The 25,903-nt window shown below is 36.9% G+C and overlaps 1 pseudogene across 1 annotated transcript in view; it reads left to right on the top strand.

The window, feature by feature from the left end:
- The window catches only part of LOC309634809 (peptidyl-prolyl cis-trans isomerase E pseudogene), a 258,076-nt pseudogene extending 232,173 nt beyond the window's left edge, over positions 1 to 25,903 (top strand). The window contains exon 4 of the transcript XR_014249610.1: positions 755 to 25,903. The product of XR_014249610.1 is annotated as a peptidyl-prolyl cis-trans isomerase E pseudogene (transcript). The remainder of the gene's footprint in view (positions 1 to 754) is intronic.

Genomic DNA, 25,903 nt, shown 5'->3' with positions numbered 1-25,903 from the left:
GGGGTTACCTTCCTGGACATGATGCCATACTTGACTAGGGTGAACATACAATTTATCATCCAAATTGGCACACTTTTGAGATTGAAAAGGACCACTATTAACAATTATATTTTGACAGCCACTCTTAACCAGAATTATGGGGGAAGCATATAAGGGCTGTGAAGGGGATGATTTTAATGTGTTCTGTATAGCTTTGCATGCTCTTCTTTACTTATTCTCCACCCTTCTTGAGGCAGAGAGAGAAAAGATTTAGGTTTGAATAAAGGTAACATTTTGATTCAAATAGGTAAATTGCAGGTTTTGCTTTTCATATGTAAAACAGCATGAATTACCAAATAAGAGGCCTCAAATTTAGCCAGAAATTCTGAAAAAGACAATTATACAAAATCCAACAAACTCACTGAAATATGCAGTTCAGTACTTCATCTTGCTTACTTCTCCATGAAGGTCAAAAGTACCTCCTACTGTGATATGTCGGCAATCTCTGAAAGATTGATTAAATTTCTATATAATATGGAATTGCTGAATCCAGTGAACCATAACTTATATAATTTGTATTATACTTTATCAGTCACCTTTTAAAACTGTTTATGAAACTTTCCCTTGTAGACAGTGGAAACCTGAGAAATACTTTCTTTATAGTAACTTTAGCAGTTTGTTTGACTTAATTATTAAGTCAAACAATGTTAAAGGGTGGATTTCTTAAAGGGATTTGAATGTAAAGATTTACTTAATTTTTGTATTTAAATTTTAGAATGGAAAAATGTGAGGATAAAGAAGATGGATTTTATATTGCGTGGGAAAGAATGGGGAAAATAATCTTCATGTATGGTGAAAGAGTGGCTAAAGAGATATCTGAGAACTTCCCTTGCTGACTCTTAATTCAAAAGGTAAGGTATGGGTGTAAGTTATAGAAACATGTCTAATCTTGGAAAGTTCTATAGTATGCTGAGTTTTGCTTAAATAGGCCCTATTCGTTCAACAGGGAAGTTGAGAAAACCAGAGATTAGGAGTTCAGAGGCAAAGTAATATATTCCATTCCCAGGCATATGGAGAATTTCCTCATTCTCCTTCTCTGTTCCCCACCCCTATCACCCCCCTCTCACTTTCTAATTCTTGACTCATTTAAAAACTTGACACATGGAAGTGCTCATGGAGTATATGCTCTCCAAGTAAGTCTAGAAGATAGACCATCCTGCATGTCCAGTGAAAGATCCTGGAAAGATTAGGACGATCTCTATGTCCTTCAATAACAGAGTTCATGTCAGAGCTCCTTGAAAGCTATAGAGCTGCTACTGGAGACCGCTGGGACAGAAATCTGCAGTAAAGGAGATACCCCCTGAGAACATCAGGGGATATACAAACAACACTCTGATCACTGGAAATAAAATCTGTACTCCTTAACATGGTCTGCAAAGTCCTGTTTCATCTACACCATTCTCCTCTCCAGCCCCATTTCTATCATATTTCCCCCTTATTTATTACCCTAAATGTCTTTATATCTCTATATGTTTGCCATGCTCCCTTTAGCCCCAAGCCTTTTAAAGATTCTAAATCCTCTAATCTGATGCCTCCCATCTCCAGCTGTCTTCTTCTGGTTAAATTCTACTTATTTCTAAGATCTTAGTTCAAACATCCGTTCCCCAGGAACTCCTTCTCTGACTTGGTCAACTCCATGTGCTATACTTGTATTAGTGTTCTATTGCTACAAAACAAATCACCACAAATTTAGTTATTTAAAATAACACAAGTTTATTTTCTCACAGTTTTCTTATGTTAGGAGTGTGCACATGATTAGTTGGATCTTTTGCTCCTGTGCGACAAGACTGCAATCAAGAGATTGGCTGGGCTGCTGTTCTTATTTGAGACCCAGGATCCTCTTCTAGGCTCACTGGTTGTTGGTAGAATTCATTCCCTTGAGGTTGTATGACTAAGGTTCCTTTTTTGTTAGCTGTTGGCCAGGGACTGCTCTAAGATCCCAGAAGCTGTCTGCAGTTCTCTGGCACATGACTCTCATAGGGAGTTTGTAACATGGCTTTCTTTCTTCCAGGCCAACAGGAATACATCTTTCTGATGCTTCATCTTCATTTAAAGACTGCTCTGATTAGGTCAGGCACACTCAGAAACGCCTAGATAATCTTTTTGGTGAACTCAAAGTTGATTAGTAACCTTAACATAGGAGTGGTATCCCTTTATATTTACACATTCTGCCCATAATCTGCTCAAAGGGAGGGGATTATATAGAGCATATGCTCAAGGGGACGAGAGTCTTGGGAACCATTTTAGAATCCTGCCTACCTCAATACTCTCTCACGCCATATGTCTCCTCTGTTTTATCACAAAACACTTTCAATTGTACATTTATTTCTGTGATTCTTTGATTAATGTCAGTCCTTTCCACCAGTGTGTAAGCTTCATTAGAACAGGGAATACTGTTTTCGGGGAGGTTCTCTTTGCTCATATTGTATCCTTGGATGTTAGCACATTGTTCAACGTAGTGTAGATGCTCAACGAATGTTTAAATAATTGAGTGACTTCTATTAATTGAATAAATGAAGGACTGAATGAAAGTTCTACTGTGATTATCTGGCACTAGGTAGTCATTCTTAGATCTACTCATTCCCTAATGCCTATGCACTGAAAGATGGCAGCTATTTAATAAGATATTAGGTCTCTAATCTGAGGTTACTAGATGGACTGACTTTAAAGAAGAAATAGCTCCTTATGTCCCAAGCCTGAGAGAAGTCTATTTATCTTGCAAGATTGCCTGGCATTATGTATAGAGATTTCCTTTCAGAATAACTTTCAGAACCTGAGCTTTTATGAGCCCTCCTACCAAGGAACTGCAGTAAACTTACACCTTCCAGCCAGGCTACATCAATCAGAAGGGTAGGTTGAGCCCTTGGTAGACTCAGGTTTTTATAAAACCAGGAGGATTCCAGTGAGAGAATTATAAAAGCACACAGGGAATGTGTGTGATGTGTGTGTGTGTGTATGTGTGTGTGTGTGTATGAATTTTGTGTTTATGAAACTACGTGTTGCTGGCTGTAGGGGGAATGTAAGAGGTCTCCAGTGATAGAGGCCTGCTTCCTCTTGCCCTTAATTCCCTATAAATGCAGTAGCTCAGTCAACATGTCCCAGGTATCTTATGAGACTATAGAATTATAACCATTAATTCTGAGAGGTCACAACAAAACTTTGAGATTCCTCACACGTAGAGGTGGGGGAAGGTTATGTCTCTTTAAAGGGAGGTAGCAGATCATGTGTTTAGTCTTGAGTGATAAATTTTTTCCTTGGTGTCTGTGTTTGTCAGGGTTCTCTAGAGAAACAGGATCTATAGAATGAAAAAAATATACATATATACATACATATATCTATTTCTTTCACACAACTATGTATTTTATATATAATATATGAAAATATATATAAAGAGATTTATTTTAAAGAATTGGCTCATGTAATTAAGGAGGTTTGATGAGTCCAAACTCTGATGAGGGCGGCCGGCAGACTGGACACTTAGGAAAGAGTTGCTGTTTGAGTCCATAGGCAATCTGCTGTACAACCAGGAGGAGCTAAAGTTCCAGGTGAAGTCTGAAAGCAGTTTGCTGAAGAATTCTCTCTTGATCTGGAGAGATGAGCTTTTTGCTCTATTTAGGCCTTAAGTGATCGGATGAGGCCCGCTCACCATGGAAGGCAATTGGCTTTACTTAAAGTCCATGGATTTAATTGTAAATCTCATACAAAAACACTCTCACAGAAACATCAAGAATAATGTTTGACAAAACAGCCAACTTGACATACAAAATTAACCATCACAGTGTTCCTATAATTCAGTCTTACATTTACCATTGATATTTCATATTTGCGAGACTCATATATTATTTATTCAGTCTAGAAATTCTGTTCCTCAGAGGACTTGGGGACAAAGTTAGAGATTAAAAAAAAAATCCTTCATCTCTTAGAACATTTTTTTCTTGACAAATAATACATTGGAAGAACTAGTTCTATAATATGCCCTAATATGGAGAAGATAACATAAGACTGACAAAAGATTAATCTATTCATAATCCCATGTTTGGCTAATGGGGGTCACAGAGCCCTAGGCTTTCAACTTTGACATAATATACTTTTTTTAGACCACTACTCACATAAAATTCTGAAATTTTTGTGGTCTTGAGAAGATGTATACCTCTTGATAGCCACAAATAAACCAGGGCCTGAATAATGAAATAGCATGTAATCTCAGGTAACCAGCTAATGTTAATCTTTATTTTGAACCTTACGTTACTTGATATACCTTGTCAATAGCTCATGACTATTATTGTCATACATCTGCCTATGAATATGACACTTTTAATACCATATCAAGGGACCCACGTTGTCTCCTGGGATGTCTGCACAAAATGATCTGTCATATAAGAATTCCTTGGATTGGGGCTGAGTTTATATTATGGTCCTGACAATCTTTTCTTCTGACTCAAGAAGGCAAGATTCACAAAGTATCCACACATCATCCTTGGAATGCCAGAAAACTAAAAACTCTTCTCAGTGCCTATGTCTTGTACAGAATTAGGCACATAGTACCTACTAAATATATTCATATATAAATGAATGAATGAATTATATTTGTACTTTTAGCTATCTTGGAATTTGGTTCAGTTGGCAATTGGATAGGCTAGATTAGGTGATATAAGAAGAAAATAGAATCACTGGAATAGGACAAGCTATGTGGGATGGTCCCAGAAATAGGCAATGAGAGGCAGTGGGACATAAGAATATCTTGCAGTCAGCAAGTTGCAGCAGGCAGGGGCTATAGGAGGCTACCTGTTCCTATGATTGAGAATTATTAGCATTAGGAGCAGTCAGATGACAGTTGGGGAAGCAACAGTAGTTGGTAGCTAGCCTGGAAAAAGAAAGTGAGAATTTAACTATGGCAATGGGAGTTCAAGAGTAAGTGTCCAGCTCCTGGAAAAGTAAAGAGATAACATTAGGACCTAGTCCTAGAGGAGTTTACTAGTCAGAGATAGTAATAGATACTCAGGCATGGGGTGAGGAAGAAGTGGATGGGTGGAGTTGGGGTGGTGAGACACAGCCCTAGGCATTAGAATTGGACCTTGTAAGGACCTTGGGTCACAAAATAATTCAGGAGGTGAATTACTAGGAATGGGGCCTGAAACACAGCAAAACCAACAGTAAACTGACTTAGTGCTGAGTTGCTAGCCCAACTTTCTACAACTTCTCTGTAATTTGGAAGAGACTGAGACCTAAATGCTGAATTGGAGTTACCTCTGCCAGTGGCATTAGAGAGACTTAAACTGTGGCAGTGGATTTTAGCTGTGGCCAGGCACACTCTATTCAGCTAGTCAGAAGAACACTATCCCACCATCTTGGAAGCATTCTGAGGTGCCCAGGGAAGATGGGCTATTTTCCTCCTGTAAGAAGGATAAAGTGCACAGCAGAAAGGCCAGGGCCCAAGGGCTGCACAGACTGGATGAGACATGCCGTTACAGAGATGAAATCTAAGGTTGACAAGAGACTTCAGTCACCCTGGTTCAGAGCCACAGAGGAAATGCTTCCATGGAACTTTTCAGGTTCCTTTTTGACCTCTTAGCCCTTGGACCTGCCAGGATTTCTTGCCCACCCACCTAGTTTGACTTAACTTTCTCATGCTTCTGTAGTATGCCTTGTGTTCTGACCACCTAGTTAGAAGCTCTGTCTTTTTGCCAGTAAATGATAAATGGCTTCTGTAAGTTGGAGAAGATAATTATGGTAAGGAAAGTGACTTTTTCAGAGCTTTAAATTTGAATAAATTCAAGCCTGTGGAAAAGTTGGAAGAAGAAAACAACAAACACACTTACACCCTTCATCTAGACTAATTATTAATATTTTGCCATATTTACTATTTATGTTTACTTATATGTATGCATATGTATATATACATGAACAATTTGCAAGCTATTAGATTTTTCACCCCTAAATGCTACAGCCTTTGTCTTGTGAACATACATTCTCCTACCTGACTATGGTACTATTATTATGTCCAAGGAATTTTATATTGATGCAATAAAATTATCTAATATATACTCTATATTCAAGTTTCCCAGTTGCCTCAATAATGTCCTTTATAGATGATTTTTATAGTGACTTTTTAAATATCCAATTTTGTGAGGCAACTCCCAATTTTAGAAATAAAACTAGGAACATAAGATTTCTAGGGTACCTTGGGAAAAACGTGTAGGGTGGATATGTTTGTTCAGTCTTCTCAAAAAAGTAATTTTCATCTTTCCACTGATGGGAAAGCACAACTATCAATCAAGAATGTGTCAGCAGGTTTGGATACATAGTAATGGCTTTTACTTAATGGAGTTAGAGTGAATTTTCACCTTTAGTTAAAAGTGAGTCTTTGCTTATTGGATGCTAGCTTTCATATTTAAATTGCATTCATACTTGATCTTCTGGCCAAAGCAGCAGGAGACCAGTTAAAAAAATCATTGCTCTTAATTTAAAGGCAGCGATTAAAGGAGATTCAGAGCTTTGAAACTGTTGTGAGTATTCTACTCAAGAAAATAAACACTAATTGAAAGGACTAATCAAAAGCTCATCATTCTGAAGGGCACTTGGATGATTCACAAGTGGGCAGCTTAGGTAGACAAGGTGGTCTTATGAGGACCTCGTCATTCTAAGTACTGGGACCTTAAGCTATGCATTAGATGAGTCCCCATGATGAGTGACTGCATATGATGAGAAAATATATCTGCCATTAACTTCTTTCATAATTTTGCAGATAGTTTATAGAAATAATTCATCTTTAATCAGTAATAGAAAACTTATATATTGTAACATTTACTTCAAGAAAATCTTTCTTTTGCCAATCTGCAGTCTATGTGCATTTAATTCTATCACACAATCTCTACAAATATTTGGGCAAATAAGTAATGGTTTCCAATGAAGTGGTGCTCTTTAAAAACAGATAAATAATTAAACACTGTCCTCTTTATTACACTCACATACGAGTTTTTCCTTCTCTAGTAGAGATGCCTTCACGGCTTAAACCATTACCCCAGGGGCCTAACAAAAATTCAGAGATGAAAAAGCCATTTGAAGATTTGTTTTTCAGATAATTCTAGATGATTCAGACAATTTCCTAAGCAGCAAAACTTCCTGTAAATGGAATTTTCCCCTTACCAGACTATAGATCAATACTTGTTGGCTCTAATGATGAATTGGTGATAAAGGAATTCTAACAACTGTTATCTGATGAGAAGATCACTGTTGGGTTGATAGTGGGGAATGGGGGTTTACTGATTATCTGGGAAGCTTGTTTCTGAGATTGCTGCCATCAATGGAATTTTGTTGGTCATTACCAATGCACATGTGCAAAACTAGGTAAAGTGAGCAAGGCTGGAATGCATTTGAGCTATATAGTCCAAACAGTATGATATGGATGTTTTAAAAGTATGAAAAAATTCATAATCAGTGTGCATATAAATGTTGCAAAATTTGGTGGCAGGAAGAATTCAGTTTCCTTCACTGAGTGCTAAATCATTCATTTATAGCTGCTTCCGTGTTGCCTTCTGTTTTGGCACTCACATTTGCCTTTTCACTATTATCATATTGAATTCAATATGAGGATACAATTTTGTTACTTTTGTCAAATTTGAAAATAAGTAGGCCATTATAATTTTCAAAAGGTGTTGCTACACTCTGATCCTTAATAAGAAAGGAGTCCAAAGAGTGGGGATTCATCTTCAAATCTCATTACAGTAAACTTTACTCAAATTCTTTCATTTTATCAAAATTTTGTTATTTTGTTTTTTTGTTTGTTTGCTTTTTTGGCCACACCACTGGGCTTGTGGGATCTTAGTTCCCAACCAGGGACTGAACCCGGGCCCTCGGCAGTGAGAGCTCGTAGTCTTAACCACTGGACTGCTAGGGAATTCCCTCCTTTTATCAAATTCTTTATAATGAGTTCTAAGCTGGGTATAGAATTGTCGCCATTATATATCTTGTGGAAGTATATCTCATAAGGTTTTCTGACCAAGAACCATTATTTCCAGTTTCCCTATCTATCAGTAGGGAGGTGTACACCTTCTAACTGTCTACCACTAGTACATGATGTTTGTCCTATGCCCTCCTGTCCCCATGACTCCCAACGAGCACATTGCATAGCAGTGGAATTGATTAAAGGATGTAGTGCTGGGACACCAAGGTTATTTAAACAGAGCTTTAGAAAAGCCCTTCCAAGATTGCCATGACATTATTATAAACTCATCTATTAAATTGGACTATATGAAGCTGCTATTTTGTGGGTAAAAAAGAATACTTTATTATCCAACAGACACACTTTTGAGAGAGAAAGGAGTAACTATTAATAATTAAGATAGGTACAACTGATACTGTCCAGGCAAAGCAGAATATATGGTCACCCAGTAATAACAGTACCTACTCTGCAGGTTTCTTGTGAAGTTTCAATGACAAAATGTATATAAAACAGCTGTCATGTGGGAAACATTAAATAAGTGGTATCTGTTTATATTGTTATTTTTCATGCTTTCTACTTTGGCCAACAAAGCAATGAAATCACAGTGACTTGTTTATTCTCTTTTTCTTTTACTAGCTGATGCTACCTCTAGCAAGGAGAGGAAAAGGAACTTTATTTAGTTATTTCTACCATAGTGATTCTCCACCAAAATAAGGGAAATCAGTTTTAAAATTTAAAAAATACCAGATACCCTATCCTGCCTTCTCCACACACCCATCTCCCTAGCTTGATAGTTACTTCCACCAGAAGCTGCTTACACTGAGTGGACTATGTCATAGCTCTTAGGCTTACTGGGGCAGAAAAAAAATTGAGAATAACTAATTTATTTGATTAATAATTTCTTGAAAGCAGTGATTTTTCTATTACTTATTCCCTGTGCTTACCATAGTACCCAGCACATAGTAGGAACTACTACTATCAGTATCAACATCAATATATATTATATAATATCAATAAGTATTTGTTCAATTAATGAAAGTATGAATAAATGGATCTTAGCAGCTAAAAATCAACATTATGAGGCAATGGCCTCTAGTATTACTGTGCAACCAATGCCTCACTGTGATAGGGAACTTTCCTAAGCTCCAGCTAGAACTTGTAGGGTCGTAGGATCAAGGAATTCAGGGATTTCTTAGCTGCAGTTGGTGCCAAGTCTGGAACTGTTGGCTATTTAGATTAGTTTTCTGATTTAATTGATTGTAAAAGAAAAAAAATTCTATAAGATAATCTGCCAATTATCTCAATAAGGCTTCCTGCTACATATCCAGCAAATTTGAAACATGGAAGTGTCATGTGCAGGTTTAAGTGCTGCCATGTGATATCAACATTGTTTATTAGTATTCAGCATCTTTGTTGGAGTATTACTGAGAATTGTATACAGAGGTATTTGTTTTATATATGAGAATGGGAAACAGTAATTGTGTGTATCACTTCCAAGTACAGAATTCTAAAGGCCTCATATTAACCCAGTCATCCTGGCACTTGCTGTCACTTTATAGCTGGACTTGGGACACTGTGCAGGTACACTTGTTTTTTTCTATCATCCTTCATGTTGTTTAAGTGCAGGTTAGTTAAAATGGACTTCGCAGGTAACCTCTATTAATAGGATTAATGATTTTAATACCAGGGAAAATGTGTGTCGCATCATTTGCAACCTTTTCCCCCTTTAGGGATTGCATGTTGTTTTAGTCCATGCAGATCAGTGCACAGCTGGTACTATTGCTTTTATTTCTGATTTTCTCTTCTGAACCTTAGAGTCAGCAGCCCCATGCCTGGGATGGAGAAAGAGTTGGTAGAAAGCATCACCCTAATACTGTTCAGACCTGGGGACCCCTTCTTCACCCCACCAAATTTGGTTCCTTCCCAATGGATAAACCACCTATCATGTGTGAGTGTCTAAGTTGCTACCCTTGAAACAGGGAGGTTGGTAAAAGCCTATGCCTGTGTGCTGGGTGGGGATCAGAGCAGGGTGCTCAAAACATTCATGGGTGGGCATCTATGGCACCTGGATCTTAGAACTACATGGCAGGGAGGATATAGAAATGATAAGTGTTAGGCCTCACTCATTCCTGAGCTCTAGCCGAATCAGAGACTAATAGGATATTGGTAGTTGCCTCCCTGAGCCAAAGAAACAAGAAAGGCTCTTTGTGTTCATGGTCCTTTCTTTCTTTCCCTCACTGTCATGTGTAAAACCTACCCATCTTGTTAGTTCTCAGAGGAAAGAGAGACTGGAAATTCACCTTTTTAAATTTATCAAATAAATGATGATGGATATTAATTAACATAAAAAATTTTCTCCAACTTCAGCTTCTTGTACTAAGAAACTGAGTTAACAAAATCAATTAAAATATTTCTATTATTTAAAAATTATGACATTCATGCTATGAAAATGGTGTAGCATAGGAAATCATAAATAGTCAAGATGTCATAAGCATATCAATAGGAAGGTTTACACGGGATGAATGAAAACCAACAGTACTATGGAACTGATAAAATTTAGCAACACTTAAGGTCAGTTAGTGAATCTGTGCTCAGTAAAAGCTCTTATGAGGGAATGGGTGGGTATCATAGATGACTGATCAAGATTTGTGCATTTTTTTCTGGCGTGGAGCATGTTTTCCCAAGTGCCGAGGAATCAGTGCTGTCTTCATAGAGTTGGAATAATATGGTGCACTCATTTCACACTGAAAATTTTTTGCTTAGGCAGAAATAGTAATAGTATAACATATCACCGAATTAATCATCCACAGTAGTTTATATTGTTAAAGACAGTTTAGCGTACAAGCCACCAGAGTTATAGAAAAGCCAATACTGCATATTGGATACTGTTATTAATCCCTCTGTTTGACTTAGGGACCAAAGCAAAGAAATACCTGTAAGGCCATGTGGATTCTAATTTCTGCTTCAGTTCCCTACATCCTTTGACACTAGCCATTTTACTTCTCTCCATTTCCTTGTCCACTTCTATAAGATTAGGAAGCAATATTGGATAATTGCAAAGCAAACATAATGATTTCATTCATGTTAAATCATCTTTTTGAAGTGTGTGAACAAGATTAATACTAATTTAAACATTTGATCAATAAAAAACGATGAATGCTATTTTCTATTGTTTTGTGCATTGTTACAAGTAAAGGGCAATTACATGCCAAGAATAGTGGAAAAAAATATGACTGTGTTAGACATACTCCCGGTTTGAGCAGTGAGATTTCTTATTAAGGAAAGATATTAGAATGCTTTATGAAGTTTATGAACTTGTAATTTGCTCCTGTAATTAGATGAGACTCTGTCAGACCCATCCTTCTACAATTTCATAATTGAGGAGTTTCTGCCTACAATAGAGTGTTGAATCAGATATACATATGCTTAATGTACTAACTGTTTTAAAGATTGGCCATGGCTTATGCAAAATGAGAACAATCCTTAGAACATTTTAAAGGCTTCCTGCCACAAATTGCTTTTGCAATTTTCATTTCATTTTTAACTACAAAGTTAAGGCATCTTTAGTTATTTTTATTTTAAATTGCTCCTGCTGTTGTTCTCCTCCTAGGAAGTAGCCACTATTCTTTTTCCTTTCTCCTGGCCATTGTAATCTTTCTTACATGAATAAAAACAAAGTGGTTTATTTTAAAAAAGTTTTTAAATCCTCCCTTGCAGTTGTGGGGAAAATGACTTACCATTATCAAATTGAAAAAGGGATAATGTGGTGCAGTGACAAGTGAGTTTTATCAATGAGTGTTTTCCTTGGTGTTCTAGTTTTCCAGAAACTCTTTCTGCTGCATCCTTTAACATCTGTGCTGCAAAAGTTGATTCTGAAAACAAAGTAGATGTGGAAAGGCAGGTGATTGATCAGGCAAAAATTAAAATTGGGTACCGGTGGCATAATCTCTTACTTTTTGGCCCACAGGAGTCCTGATACAAATTAATTGTTTCTGTGATTCTTAGACCTTCATCAATCAGATGTAAATTATACCATGCATGATTGGCTGCCTTTCCACTTTCGAGTTCCCCATAGAGAGCTGTTGGCCGCCAACTGCTACAGAGGCACAGTGGAGCAGCATCCTGTCGGTGGCCGCTCTGGGACAACAAACAGAGCGATGGAGCTGACTTGCAACCACAACAGCATGCCTGAGGGTGCAGCCTGCACCCCTCCAGAGTAATTTTTGTTTAGGGCACCAGAGACATTTTTTCATACCAGGTATAATGTTATCAAACCTTGTGTGGCCAAGGTTTGATCTTTAAACATGGTTTCAGATCAACTTAAGAAGGATGCTAGAGCACAGAGCACCTAGCAGACAGCAAGATTGAACATGAAATTAATCTCAAGATTGATTAGGGAAGAACAGTCCCTCAAAACCAGGTTTCCTAAGATACTTTATGCACCTTTAGAGGCAGCAGTAATAATAATAGCTGAAACTTAATTAAAGTAACATAAAAGACCTCAGCAAGGAGACCTTGTGACCACATTTGTGGCTGAGTACTGAATTTAGCCTCAAGAAATATGAGATCTACTTTTCATCTCACAGCAATTTACCATTTCAAAAAACTCGTATTAAGGAGGTGATTAGAAGCTGCAGAGTTGCCTTACTCCATATGTAAAGAAAGAAGGGTTTGAAAATGTAGAAGGGCACCTTTTCAAAGAAACATCACAATTAAAATTTAAACACATATTGGGAAATGAGAAAATTGGAATGACCTGGTTACATGAAATGTAGATTTTTCATCTTAAAGCATTCATTCAGATCTTCTTGGACTTGTCTTCACTGTAAATTATTTGTGTTTCAAATTATACACACACACACATATATATATATATAGCAAATGGTATTTGAAGAAGAAAGTGAATTGGCCCTCAGGGGCCCTTGGAATCAAGGACTAAGATTTCCTGGATTCAAATCTTGGCTTGGCCCCTGTGTGACTTTGACAAATTACTTAACCTCTTCAGCCTTTGGTTTGTTTATCTATAAAATGGACATAATAATAGTTTATATCTCAGTAGACTGTGCAGAGTAAATGAGGTAATTTATTTCTAACAGTGCCTGATGCTTAGTAAATGTTAAATGCATGTTATCATTATTATTATTTTATATGTATTATCTCTACCTCATTTAAACCATTAAAAAAGTAAAAATGTCCCTTCTAAGAAATCATTTATTAATTGAAACATGAATACTTTCTTAGATAGGAATACCTTGTAGGTTTCTAGGAACACAATAACTATAAAATACAATTTCTGCTTCTGTAACTTATATCCAATTGCTATCGAGGGGTTCCTCTCTGATCATATTTTCAACTCATTTATGGTTAATAATGTTTATTTCACAGCATTTGAGAATTATAGAAATAAATATTTGAATGAGATGACATTTGTGAAAGTGCTGAGCAGGGCTTGGTTCACAGTAGGTTCTAAATAAATATTAGCCTTTTAGATACACACTTGCCCTCTGTATATGGAAGGGAACCAATGTTTAATGTTCCAAACAAAAAAACCCTATTTTTTACCATACCACCGAAGCTTGGGATACTCCTATAAACCATACAAGTATTTCTTTTTTAAACTTTTCTTTTTTGCCCATGACCATTCTCTCCCAAGCACTTTGGGGCCACTACTTGAAGATGCCTGAGTGGTGGTATCCACTATGGTCTCTTAACTGGGACCTTACAATGTGTCAGTGGAGACAAGTGGACTCTGAGAAAGGCAGTAGAGTATGTAAAATGCCTCCTGGGTGCATAGGAAATCTTGCTATTATTGGCTGGCTGTTGGGAAGCAAGCACTCATGTTGAGAAATCTCACTTGGCAAGGTACTGCAGGTGGCTTCTTAGGGCTGATGGCAGCCTCCAACTGACCGCCAACAAGAAAATGAAACTCTCAGTCCTACAACTGCAGGGAACTGAATGCTGCCCCAAACCATGTAATCAGGGAAGGAGATTCTTCCCCAGACTAGTTTTCAGATGAGAACACAGGCTTGGCCAACATCCTGTGAGGCTGAACAGAGGACTCAGTTAAGCCATTCCCAGACTTTAGACCCCCAGAAATTGTGAGATAATAAATGTGGTTTTTTTAAAAGCCAGTAAGTTTGTGGTAATTTGTCATATAGCAATAGATAAGCAATACAGATTTTTTTCTCATTTAATCTTAAGGCAGAGACTTTGCTTCAAAGGAAAGTGGCTTTTAATTTAGCACCAAAGATTTATTAGATTGAAATTTTCCAAGGTATACCAGGCACATATACAACTGTAGAAAACACACCTGCTTCAGTATCTATGCCTAAAAAGATGAGCTTGAATCCTCACTCTGCCACTATTTGGTAGATATATTCTCTCTGAGCCTCAATTTCACTGCCTATAAAATGGTAAACATACAGTCTGTTTTTTTAGGATTATTCTAAGGATGGCCTGGGTTAGCCAACAAAAAATGTTTAGCATAGTACAAAGTTAATAACAGATGCTCAGTAAATGATGACTGTTTTTATTAATAGTATATGGGGACTACCCTGTATCCTTAGGTTTTGTAGAATGCCAGTACATGTGGGGAATCAAGGGGTAGATGTGAAAGCAGTAGCCACTGAATACATTCTTACAGTTTTTTGATCATGAAGACTTTTTGCTTTATGATGAAGAGACCTGATCCATTGATGTTTAATATAATGAGACACCATGTGATTATTTAAAAGATTGGTTTTTAAATAAAACCACGAAGAGGGTATTATCTGTTAAGGAAACTTTACTGTGTGAAAATCAAAGTCATGGATTATCAATAGAAGAAAAAAAAGACAAAATGGTTAATACCTATTCACAATATTCATCAAAAACTTAACATTTTTTTTGAAGGACTCATCTACACTTTCCCTTCTATACCAGACAGTGCTTCAGATCAACAGAGAAACTATTACAAGAAATTCTGACTCTTTTTCTTTTACAAATAATGCAGCAAAACTTTTGTACATTGTACTTTTGAGATGCCAAGATATTTGGTTTTCACTTTATCTCTGAAATAAACATTTTAGACGTCTTTAAATGGCTTTTTCTTTGGATTGCAATATAACTAATTAAAGGTCCTTTCTTTTAGGAACTAAGATAAAAAATATGTTAATCATAGCAGCCAATAAAATACCTATTCAGTTACTTATTCATTTACTCATCAATACTGTTGAGTATCTTCCTCCTGCCACATACTGTCCCAGGTACTAGGAATGTGGTGGTAAAATACTCTAAACCATAACTTGTACCAATGTCCCAGAATTTAAGCATTTTGATTTCAACAGTAGTGCAGGCAAGATGAAGGGCCTTTGATTGGCTTACAAAAAGCACGAAGATGTGACATTCAGAGATGCAAGAAGCATCTCTTGTTGTTGGCTTCATTTTATATATTTCCTGAAAGTCAGAGCTGTGCAGGGTAGCATAGTAAAATATAAACAAATGGTAGCATACAAATAAATACATACACACATATTTAATTGAGAGTAACAACTAGATTTTATTAATCAAGATTTTGCTGTAAAAACTGTTGGTTCTTTCCCATTTCCAAATAGTTGCGAAGCAAATAAATGTTAGCCATCCATGCATGATGTCATGATAATCAGTCTTTAAGTTCTGCTTGTTTTTGGTCCTTAGGCATATGAACCTATTTGATTTTGAGAGTTAAGGTTACAAGAAAGGTGTACATTTTATGTAAATATACATAAAATGTACCTTTACTGCATATTGGTATGTAAGTATATATGAGTGGAAACAGAGATGCATCACACATATTTCTACAGAGCAGATGGCCGCAGGGGTAATTGGATTCAAAAGGACTGAAGGACATTATGATAGGTTGTGTATTCTCAAAATTATCTACTGCCCTTTCCTACTGGCCCCTCCCTGCTAGAGAATTATACTTTTCTACCCCATTGATGTCAGGCTTAGCATGAGATTTGCTTTGGTCAATGTATTGTGTTGAAAATGATGTGAATCACCTCCTTCCTAACTGAGGCTTTAAGAGCCATTTTGCAGCTCTGTATTACTCTTTTCCCTCTATGTGAGACCACATGTTTCAATTAGCAGTTGTTCCTTCAATGTGGGTTTTTCAATGAAGAGGATATTGAGCAGAGCTGTAGCCAACCCACAAATGATAAATAATGTGAGCAAAAATAAACATTTGTTGTTTTAAGTTATTGAAATTTGGGCTTTTTTTGTTACTTCAGCATAATTTAGTCTAAGCTAGAGTTTACAGACAACTACAATAGCTGAAATTGAATAGTTTCTGTGGGCCAAGAATGATATCTGTTAATTTCACATTTGTCTCACATGATCTTCACAATAATTCCATGGGGTAGAAATGATCACATTCCCATTAACAACTGAGAAAACTGCAGCTCATCAAATTAGCTCAGGGCTGACTAATAAGATATATGGAATATGAATAAGAGTATAAGTCTGGCTAATTTCTAAGTTTCACCCACAGAGTCCTGTCTCATGGAACTTTAGAATTAGATATCATACAGTGCAATATGTTCATTTTACAGAAGAGTCATCTCAGGTCCTCAGTTGTCATATATAGTTCCACTACCTAGATATAAAGCTGAAACTTAAACCATTAATCTCTATGAGCTAGAAATCAAACCTATAATCTCACAGTCTAGTACTCCTGTGTGTGTGTGTATCTACATATACATATGTAAAATTATACCTTTGTAAATATGGAATATAGGGTACATATATATTTATATGTCTTTTTGATATTAGAACGATAAACCTTTAGATTAAGAATTAATTCGTAATATGTATTTTTACCAATATGATAGTGTAGTACCTAAATAAACAATGAAAATATTTTTGAGTTATTATTTTATATCCTATAGATATAGAGTAATTTTGATTTATAGTTTGTGGACTCTTGATTATGATATAGTGTCACCTATGATTTTCCTTTTACTTGGAGTATAAAAATATAAATAGGATTATCCTATTTCTTAAGAAGACTTGAAATTTGATCTTTTATTTCTTGCTTACTTTGTCATTATAATAGGACATTCTCTCTATTTTCATACAATTAAAAACATGGTTACATCATATTTAGAGAAATAGTTTAGCTTTAGTAAATGAAATATATAAATCCAGTTTTTCTATGTTAGAAATCTACTTAAAAAGAAAAGTTAAAAAATTCCCTTTATAAAATCTTGCATTAGTTAACCATGTAAATATATAAATGTGCCATAAAGCCTATTAATAGGCATTTTGTTTACATATTTTTATCTCAATTATCTATGCCCACAGGACTCATTCAATCAATTTTTCACTAAGTAGTTTTCAAAATATAATTACTCTTATGGGTAGGCCTATGAACAGCAGTGTCATTTACACTATAGTTCACTAATTGCACTTCGAAGCCATTATAATGAATTATACCAGTACATTCTTCAAGAAGATCAGTTAATGCTAATCATTTGTATCACATATATCACTTAGAAGAGATCCATCCATAAAAGTCTTTCATTTACAGCCTCATTTCTTTTTAATTCTCTTGTAATGCAAGTTATAGCTGTAAATACATACAGCATGTGTTTTCTTAACCTGCTGACCTGTGGACTTTGATTCTAAGTATTGAAATCTAGAGACAAATAATATTTTATGGTAGGAGCAAAATTATTTACTTTGAGATCCTATGTAATAATTATTCTTACATAATTAAATAATTGCTATTTATAGTGATCTATATTTGGATCAAATTTTAAGAGCTTAAATAAAATCTCATTTCCCCTAAATTTTTTTTTATCATCCTCTTCAGTGTTCCCAGACCATATTTTTACATTTTTTCTATGTTCAGGAAAGCTGGTATTTAATGTGTCTCTTAGTTAAAAATAAGTGACAAGAAGTTTTTTGTTTTTAAACCTACATATAATGGGAAGATTTTACAAATAATGAAGGCATACACTAGATTATAAGCATGCTGTTTTATCATAAAATAATTATAAAAAAATTTGTAGACCCACTATCATGGCAGAAGATGACATAAATATTGACAAAACTGTCAAAAACCTCCTTTAAAATATTACTCCTTGGTGAGAGCAAGATGGCCACTACCAAGCGAGTGTTGCGGACTTGCAGAGGAGGTGGATGACGAAGTTCTTCATGCTGCTTCTATCCCTTTTGGAGACAGCACAGATATCCAGATTCCTCTGGATTATGAAACAGAAAAGCACCGAGGATTTGCTTTTGTTGAATTTGAGTTGGCAGAGGATGCTGCAGCAGCTGTAGACAACATGAATGAACCTGAGCTGTTTATATGGATAATTCGTGTCAATTTGGCAAAACCCATGAGGATTAAGGAAGGCTCTTCCAGACCAGTTTGGTCCGAGGATGGCTGGTTGAAGAAGTTTTCTGGGAAGACTCTTGAGGAGAATAAAGAAGAAGAAGGGACAGAGCCTCCCAAAGTGGAAACCCAGGATGGAGAGCCCGCTGTAAAAAAAGCCTGGTCAAACCCTCAGGTGTACATGGACATCAAGACTGAGAACAAGCCAGCAGGCTGCATCCAGATGCTCCTGGGCTCAGGCGTCGTTCCCATGACAGCAGAGAATTTCCGCTGCCTGTGCACCCATGAGAAGGGCTTTGGCTTCAAGGGCAGCAGCTTCCACCACATCATCCCCCAGTTCATGTGCCAGGGCTGTGATTTCACCAACCACAAGGGCACCGGGGCAAGTCCATGTACGGGAGGAAGTTTGACGATGAAAACTTTATTCTCAAACACACGGGACCAGGCCTGCTCTCCATGGCCAACTCAGGCCCAAACACCAATGGTTCCCAGTTCTTCCTGACATGTGACAAGACGGATTGGCTGGACGGCAAGCACGTGGTATTTGGGGAGGTCACGGAAGGCCTGGACGTCTTGTGGCCGATTGAGGCCCAGGGCAGCAAGGACGGGAAATCCAAGCAGAAGGTCATCATCTCCGACTGGGGGGAGTACAGGTGAGAGGGCAGCTGTCAGCCCGGGGAACCAGCACCCAAGGTGTCCCATTTGCAGCAAGCAGGGCTTTGTGTCCTGGCCCTTCCTCGGGGTCAGCATGGGGCAGCTCCTCTGCAGGCATGGCCTGGGCCTCCTCTGGCTCTTCCCCAAGTGTGGCCGTGGGCTCGGGTGCCGCCCTCCCCACTGTGGACGGCCGTGCGTGGCCTTTCCAGGCCAGGGCCTCTCCTGGGTCCACCAATGTGACTCCTAGATGTTTTCCTTGGTAAAAAAAATTAGAGTTTTTGTAAAAAAAAATATATATATACTACTCCTTTCTAAAATGTACCTATTAAGTGGTGTTTCTGTAACTGTTATGGAAATTGAGAAAGATTCTTACGGGAATTCTTTTTGTTATTGTCACATATATTATATGAAAAGGTAAGTATAATCTGAACACTGCAGAAGCTGATTCATTATGAAGTATTGATTTTCTATTCAAAACAATAGGTTTTAGAAATAATATAATTTCCTCTTAAGGAAAGAAAATTTATGTTGTCTGTTGTCATAATTTGAATTTCTGACCTCATCTTGTAAAATCAGGAGTAGAAGATAAAAAAAGATGGCTTTGGTGAGATTTTATGAGAGAGTGAAAGCTGACAATAATATATGGCTGATACTGTATAAAGTTCAGATTCCATACAAGATCGTATTTAATCCTCCGCCAAATAATGCTACTGTCCCCATTTTGTATATAGTGAAACAGGCTCAGAGAAGCAACTTGCCCATTATTACACAGTTGTAAGAGAAAGCACTGGGCTTTAAAACCATTAGTCCTACGCCAGAATTGTAATCTCTGTGTTATACTGAATTTTGGTGATGTGGCTATAGCAGGTTATAGTACAAAGCCTACTTGCAAAACTCCATTTTGCTGCACGGAGTTTTACCAATATACAAACTCATGTGTTTGTGTTTGCCTGATATTTGTTACACTTATACAGAGGGAATGGACCAACTTTATTGACTCTTATAAACACCCAGAACTAAGAAAATATTTAGCAGTGTTGTCTCTAAATATCTCATCCTTTTAAGAAAAATGAACACCTTAAAGTGTTACTTTCCAGTTGGTATGCTTAATCATACAGTAAAATCTCACTTTAAAATATATCAAATGTGGATTTAAACCAGATTAGTTTCTCCCAAATACCTTATTCTAGTTAAAGCCCAGGAGTAGAACTTCTGTCTCCTAATGCCAGCATTGTATTTCATTCCTTTGCATTTCTGTTGCTACTACCTTATTTTTTAAAAAATACTGGGATTTAGGATATATGTTGGGTTGTTTTGTTTTGGTTTGGTTTTGTTAGAAATTCAGAGAAGGAATTATTTTATTCAGCATTCAAATGGAATGCTGGACATAGAAGTCAGGATTTCAATTTCCAAAAATACAGTTACAGGGAATAGATTTACCCTTTCATCTTAACCTAAAAATTGGACAAAATATATGAAACAATGGTTTTCAAATTTTGGACAACAGGCAGCACAGGATAATTTTTTTTTTTTTTTTTTTTTGGCTGCATTGGGTCTTCATTGCTGTACCTGGGCTTTCTCTAGTTGTGGAGAGCGGGGGCTACTCTTCGTTGCGGTGCGGGGGCTTCTCATTGTGGTGGCTTCTCTTGTTGCGGAGCACGGGCTCTAGGCGCGTAGGCTTCAGTAGTTGTGGCACGCAGGCTCAGTAGTTGTGGCTTGCAGGCCCTAGAGTGCAGGCTCAGTAGTTGTGGCTCACGGACTTATTTGCTCCATGGCATGTGGGATCTTCCCGGACCAGGGCTCGAACCCATGTCCCCTGCATTAGCAGGTGGATTCTTAACCACTGTGCCACCAGGGAAGCCCCAGGTTAATGATTCTTGAGAGAAGGGAAACATTGAAGAGAACCCTGTGATTTTCCCAGCTTATTGATTGGAGGCCATTTCCAGGATGCAGACCAGGTAAGGGCAATCCAAACAGAACCTGCTCATCTTGCTGAGTTGAGGAGACAGCTCAGCAAGAGTTGGGGAGCCCAAGAGAGCCAGAAATAGTTGGGCAAAATACAACAGAGGAGGAAATGTACTGAGAGGTCCCCCTCAGTCTTTGGTGGGTACTGATCTATGCAGGTAGGTAAGAATACTACCTGAAACCAGAGAAGGAACCACAAGGTAGGAGCAGGCAGAACAATCTTGAGACCTCACATAGGTCTGGGGATAGTTTTGCATCTCTTACAGCCTGAATGGAAAGAACCCTAACATGTGAGGCGTTGAGTAGAGTCCTCACAATGGTATTGCCTTAATAGTGGATCCAAATTGGCCCTAAACTAATGGCTTCCCAGAACCCATACTAAACAAAGCTGAAAAGCAAGACTCAAAGAATCAAACTGATTCTAAATAATTTAATTGTGTCCTAGAACAAAGCTCAGCTATATTTAAAGGAATACAATAAAATCCAGAGCCCAGAAAAGTAAAAAGTAAAATGTCTCACTTCTAGTGGAAAATTATCAAGCATGCAAAAAAATAGGAAATGATGACCTATAACTGGGAGAAAATTAACCAACAGAAACAGACCGAGAAATGATAGAGATGGTAAAATTAGCAGACACGGGTTTTAAAACAGTTATTATAAATAAAATCTATATGTTTAAAAAGGGAAAGAAAAGCATGAACATGACAAGTAGAGAAAAGGATGATATAAAAAAGACCCAAACTTCTAGATGAAAAATATAACATCTGAAGTGAAAAACACTCTGGCAGGAATTAACAGTAGATTAGACACTAGAGAAGAAAGATCCGTTGCTTGAAAACACAGCAATAGAAGCCATCTAAAGTGAAACGCAGGAAAAAGACTGAAAAAAAGAACAGAATATTAAAGACAAAAGGGGCAATGATACCATGTAGTCTAATATACATGTAATTGGACTCTCCAAAATAGATGATAGGGCTCAAAAATACTTGAAGGAATAATCATCAAAAATGTTATAAATATAATAAACCCACAGATCTAAGAAGATTGATGAAGCCCAAGTAGAAGAAATATGAAATGCATACAAGTAGTCATTGTAATAAGTTATAACCTCTTTATTCTAAAGAATTATTTAGATTCTATTCCCATTCTGCAAGTGAGGAACCTGAAGTCCAGAATGTTGATTTGCCCACAGTCCACAGTTTGTCTCTCAGGTCCTGGTGGTGAGAGGGCATCCCTTCTTATACTGGGCTCATTCCTGTGAGGTTTTGCTGGATGCTGGATGGTACCTACAGATTCCAGAGGTCAGGAATATGTAGCTCTACATAGTTTGAGGAATTTCCACATGTATTATTATCTTTTGCATGGTGAACTGGCACTGTGCATACAAGAGGCTGAGTGCTAATGAACAACTAGAAATTGGGGGATAAAATTATTTATAAGTAACATTTGACTTGGAGTCTATGTGGGGAAAATAATAGAATAAGTAGATGAGGAAGAAAACTAGGATTGTTGTTTATTATGCATGATAAAGAAGAAAGAGCAATTTTAGAGAAGTCAATTAATTGAGGAATAAGATTGAAAGCCACAAAGCAAATGATAACAACAGTATACAAAGATAAACTAGTGAATCAAAATCTCTGTAAGGAGGATCCGAAAATAAAGGGATGATTGATTTAGGCAGCTGTTTTTGTAGAGGTGTGTTTTTTTTTTCCCCCTTTTACTATTCAGTTTTCCAACATCTCCTATCTAAACTGCATAGCATTATCACTTTTCTATTCTAATCTCTCTCTTACTGCTTAAAATTATCACTCTTTTATTTCAAAATGTGGCTTCTTATCCTTTGATCCACTAATTGACTTTATTACCCTCGAACCCTTCTTGCCTTCGTGTGCTGCCTGATTAAAAAAAAAATCAACTCATTCTCAATTTATCACACTCCTCCCTCCCATTTCGTCCCCCTTCCTCTGGATATTTAGAAGCTATAGAGTGCAAAGATTCTACCTCTAAGAGAAATTTCAGTCGTTTCAAACATTGGTCTCATGAGACCCCTTATTAAATGTTGACTATAAAACGTAACTTTTGGAACAAGAACATTATGCCATGAGCGGTTGAGATTTGGGGGGGATATAGGAATTCTACTTCTTTGTGTGTGAGTCAATATTCTAGAAACTTAAATATTTTCTTTTCCAGTCACCTCATCGCACCAACTTTTCCTAGAATCAGGGGGATTTTAAAATCTGGAGTTCACAATGGGTATGTGTGTAAAACTCAGAGAACAGAAATTGCATCTTTATTTTCACTAATCTGTAATGATACTTAGCATTTCCTTTACTTATGAAATTTGGCAAAAAGCCACAGTGGTGTTTATAGTACTTATGACTTTAGCCTTAATAGAAATCTTTGATATTTTCATATTATAATATAATTATTATGGATAACTCAAAAATTATTTACCTTCATTACTATTTTAAATTAATGTTATTAGAATTGTTGCTAGATATTGTTATTTAATGAAGTAATAAAGAATGAAATTTTATCTTTTAATAGATAAGTTTATGGCATTGATAGTGATGATGGTTTAATGGGTGTATACTTATTTCCAAACACATTGAGTTGTATGCATTAAATATCTATAGCTTTTTGTATGTTAATCATATCTCAAAGCAGTTAAAAGACTGTTTTGACATCAAAATTTTAATATATTTGGTTTTCTATGTGTGTATTTCCTTTCATGAATTTAAAAACACTATCTGAGAAGGGGGGCATGGCACAGGACAAACTGAGTCTCCTCTACTAGATACTCTAAAACTCTTGTACTAGATAATGGTGCAGTATGATTACAAAGAAAGGCCTGTTTTGGTTTACCTGAGGCACAAGTGCCTGAGGCTACAAGTAGTCAAGTGATTTTCTTCCAAGATGATTCCACTTAGTGCCTCCTATAAAAGCATTTTCTCAGTTTAGTATTATTTTTTATTGGAGGAAGACTGCAAAACCAACTTTCTGTCTATCGTGATCTAAGGAGCAGAGAGAACTAGTTCAAGTGATAATATGTGCTGCCCAGGGAGAGGTGCTGAACTGTAGAGAACAGAGATCCGAATTGGGAGACAGAAGCAGAAGATTCAAGTCTGGGCTCAGACCCTGGGTAGGATATCTTTCCTACAGTTAGTGTTATCCTTAGAATAAAAGAATTTTGTTTGGTGATATTTAAGATGCCTTTTCTTTCTTAAATCACGTAGCTCTTCTCAAGAATATTGCTGCTCCATAGTGCTTTTGAGCAGTGAGAGAAACTCCTTTGAAGTCAGGATGAATCTGCTTGAATTAATCCATCCTGTCCTAGTCCTCCCATCCCTTGACCAGTATACCTATGTAGGCTGTCACGTAGTCTCTGTGTGACTGTAGATAAGTGGCTTGATTTCATCTGTGCATCCAGTCTCCTCATTTGAAAATAATAATATTAATAATAATGACAATAATAATAACCTCTGAGAACAGTAAAGGTTAAATAACATATCACATGTCAAACAAACACCTAGAATGGGATCTGGCACACAAGAAGGTGTTTAATCAACCTTAGACTTCAATTCCTCTTGGAAGAGAGGAAAGATAAATATCTCACTGAAGACCAAACCCCAATACTTTGAAACTTCTACATTGTTTCTTTGATATTGAGCTAACAGGCTTTAGTAAGTGGATTATGTGTATGTGAACATTTGTCCAGAATGGAACCCAGGGAGTTCCTGCTTGGAGTCTGCCTCTTAGTGATTTATTAAAAATAATCATTAACTTCTCCTCATCCTCCAGCCTCTCTTCTTTTTGTTCTTTTTCTTGAACTTCTTCTTGGGGTAAAAATGCTATTACCGTTTTTTTTTACATGTCTTAAATTTTTAAAAAATGATAGCTCCAGATGGCTGTCATTCATTATGATGAATAAACATGGTATGGTGATTGTCCCCCAAAAAACTCTATTTCTTTGGTGCCAGTAGAGTGAGTGTGTGTGTGTTATATTCATATACATACATATATATTATTCACATACACCTATGTATATAGAATGAATATATATACACTAACTAAACTTTCTTCAGCTTGCAATCAATAATAAGATAAGTTCATTTTATCAGAATACACACTGAAACCATTCATGACAGTTGTTACCAAACTGAACTTGGGTCTGCTCACCTGACGCGCAGAAAAGCCAATCCACTGACACAGAGTTGTGGCGAAGGAATGTACAGAGTTCATTGCAGGGCACCAAGCAAGGAGAACAGGCAACTCATTCTCAGAAGACCTGAACTCCCCCAGGGCTTTCAGGGAAGGGTTTTTAAAGACAGGGTGAGGGAGAGGGTCACAGGGTACATGATCAGCTTGTGCATAATTCTCTGATTGGTTGACGGTGAGGTAACAGGGTAAGGTTTTAGGAATTTCAATCATCAACCTTCTAGTTCCAACCAATCTGAGGTCTACATGCTGGTGGTCAGCATGCAGTCAACTTCCTCCTCCTGGTGGGGGTTTTAGTATCTGCAAAACAACTCAGGAATATGGCTCAGGATATTATCTATAGCCCTTGAGAAGGAACTAAAAGTCCTTGACTTTGTTTTATGGCTAAACAATTATTATTTTGTCTTGCTTGACTGCTTTCTTCTATTTCTGCATTTTCTCACATCTCTGATTAAATTTGCTCTTTGGAACTCAGGGAAGGCCTAGGAGGCTAAAGCTTTTCTACAAACAAAAGATGGCAGACATTGGCAGTGGGGGAGTCTATCCCCAGGAAGGCCTTGCAGGGTCCTACTTTGTTTCACAGCCTAAAAATGTAAAAATGCCTGCAGAGAATATGAGCATATTGAATTTCCTTACTTTACTGTTTCTCAGAGTATATCCTAACCAGATGATGTAATCTAATTGTATCAGCCTAGAAATATATAGAATTTTATTTTAACATTAAAAAGGTC

This window comes from Balaenoptera borealis (assembly GCF_965194805.1).
Source record: "Balaenoptera borealis genome assembly, chromosome: 9".
NCBI classification, from domain to species: Eukaryota; Metazoa; Chordata; class Mammalia; order Artiodactyla; family Balaenopteridae; genus Balaenoptera; species Balaenoptera borealis.
The sequence above is the reverse complement of the archived record's forward strand: the minus strand, read 5'-3'. Positions and strand labels throughout refer to the sequence as shown.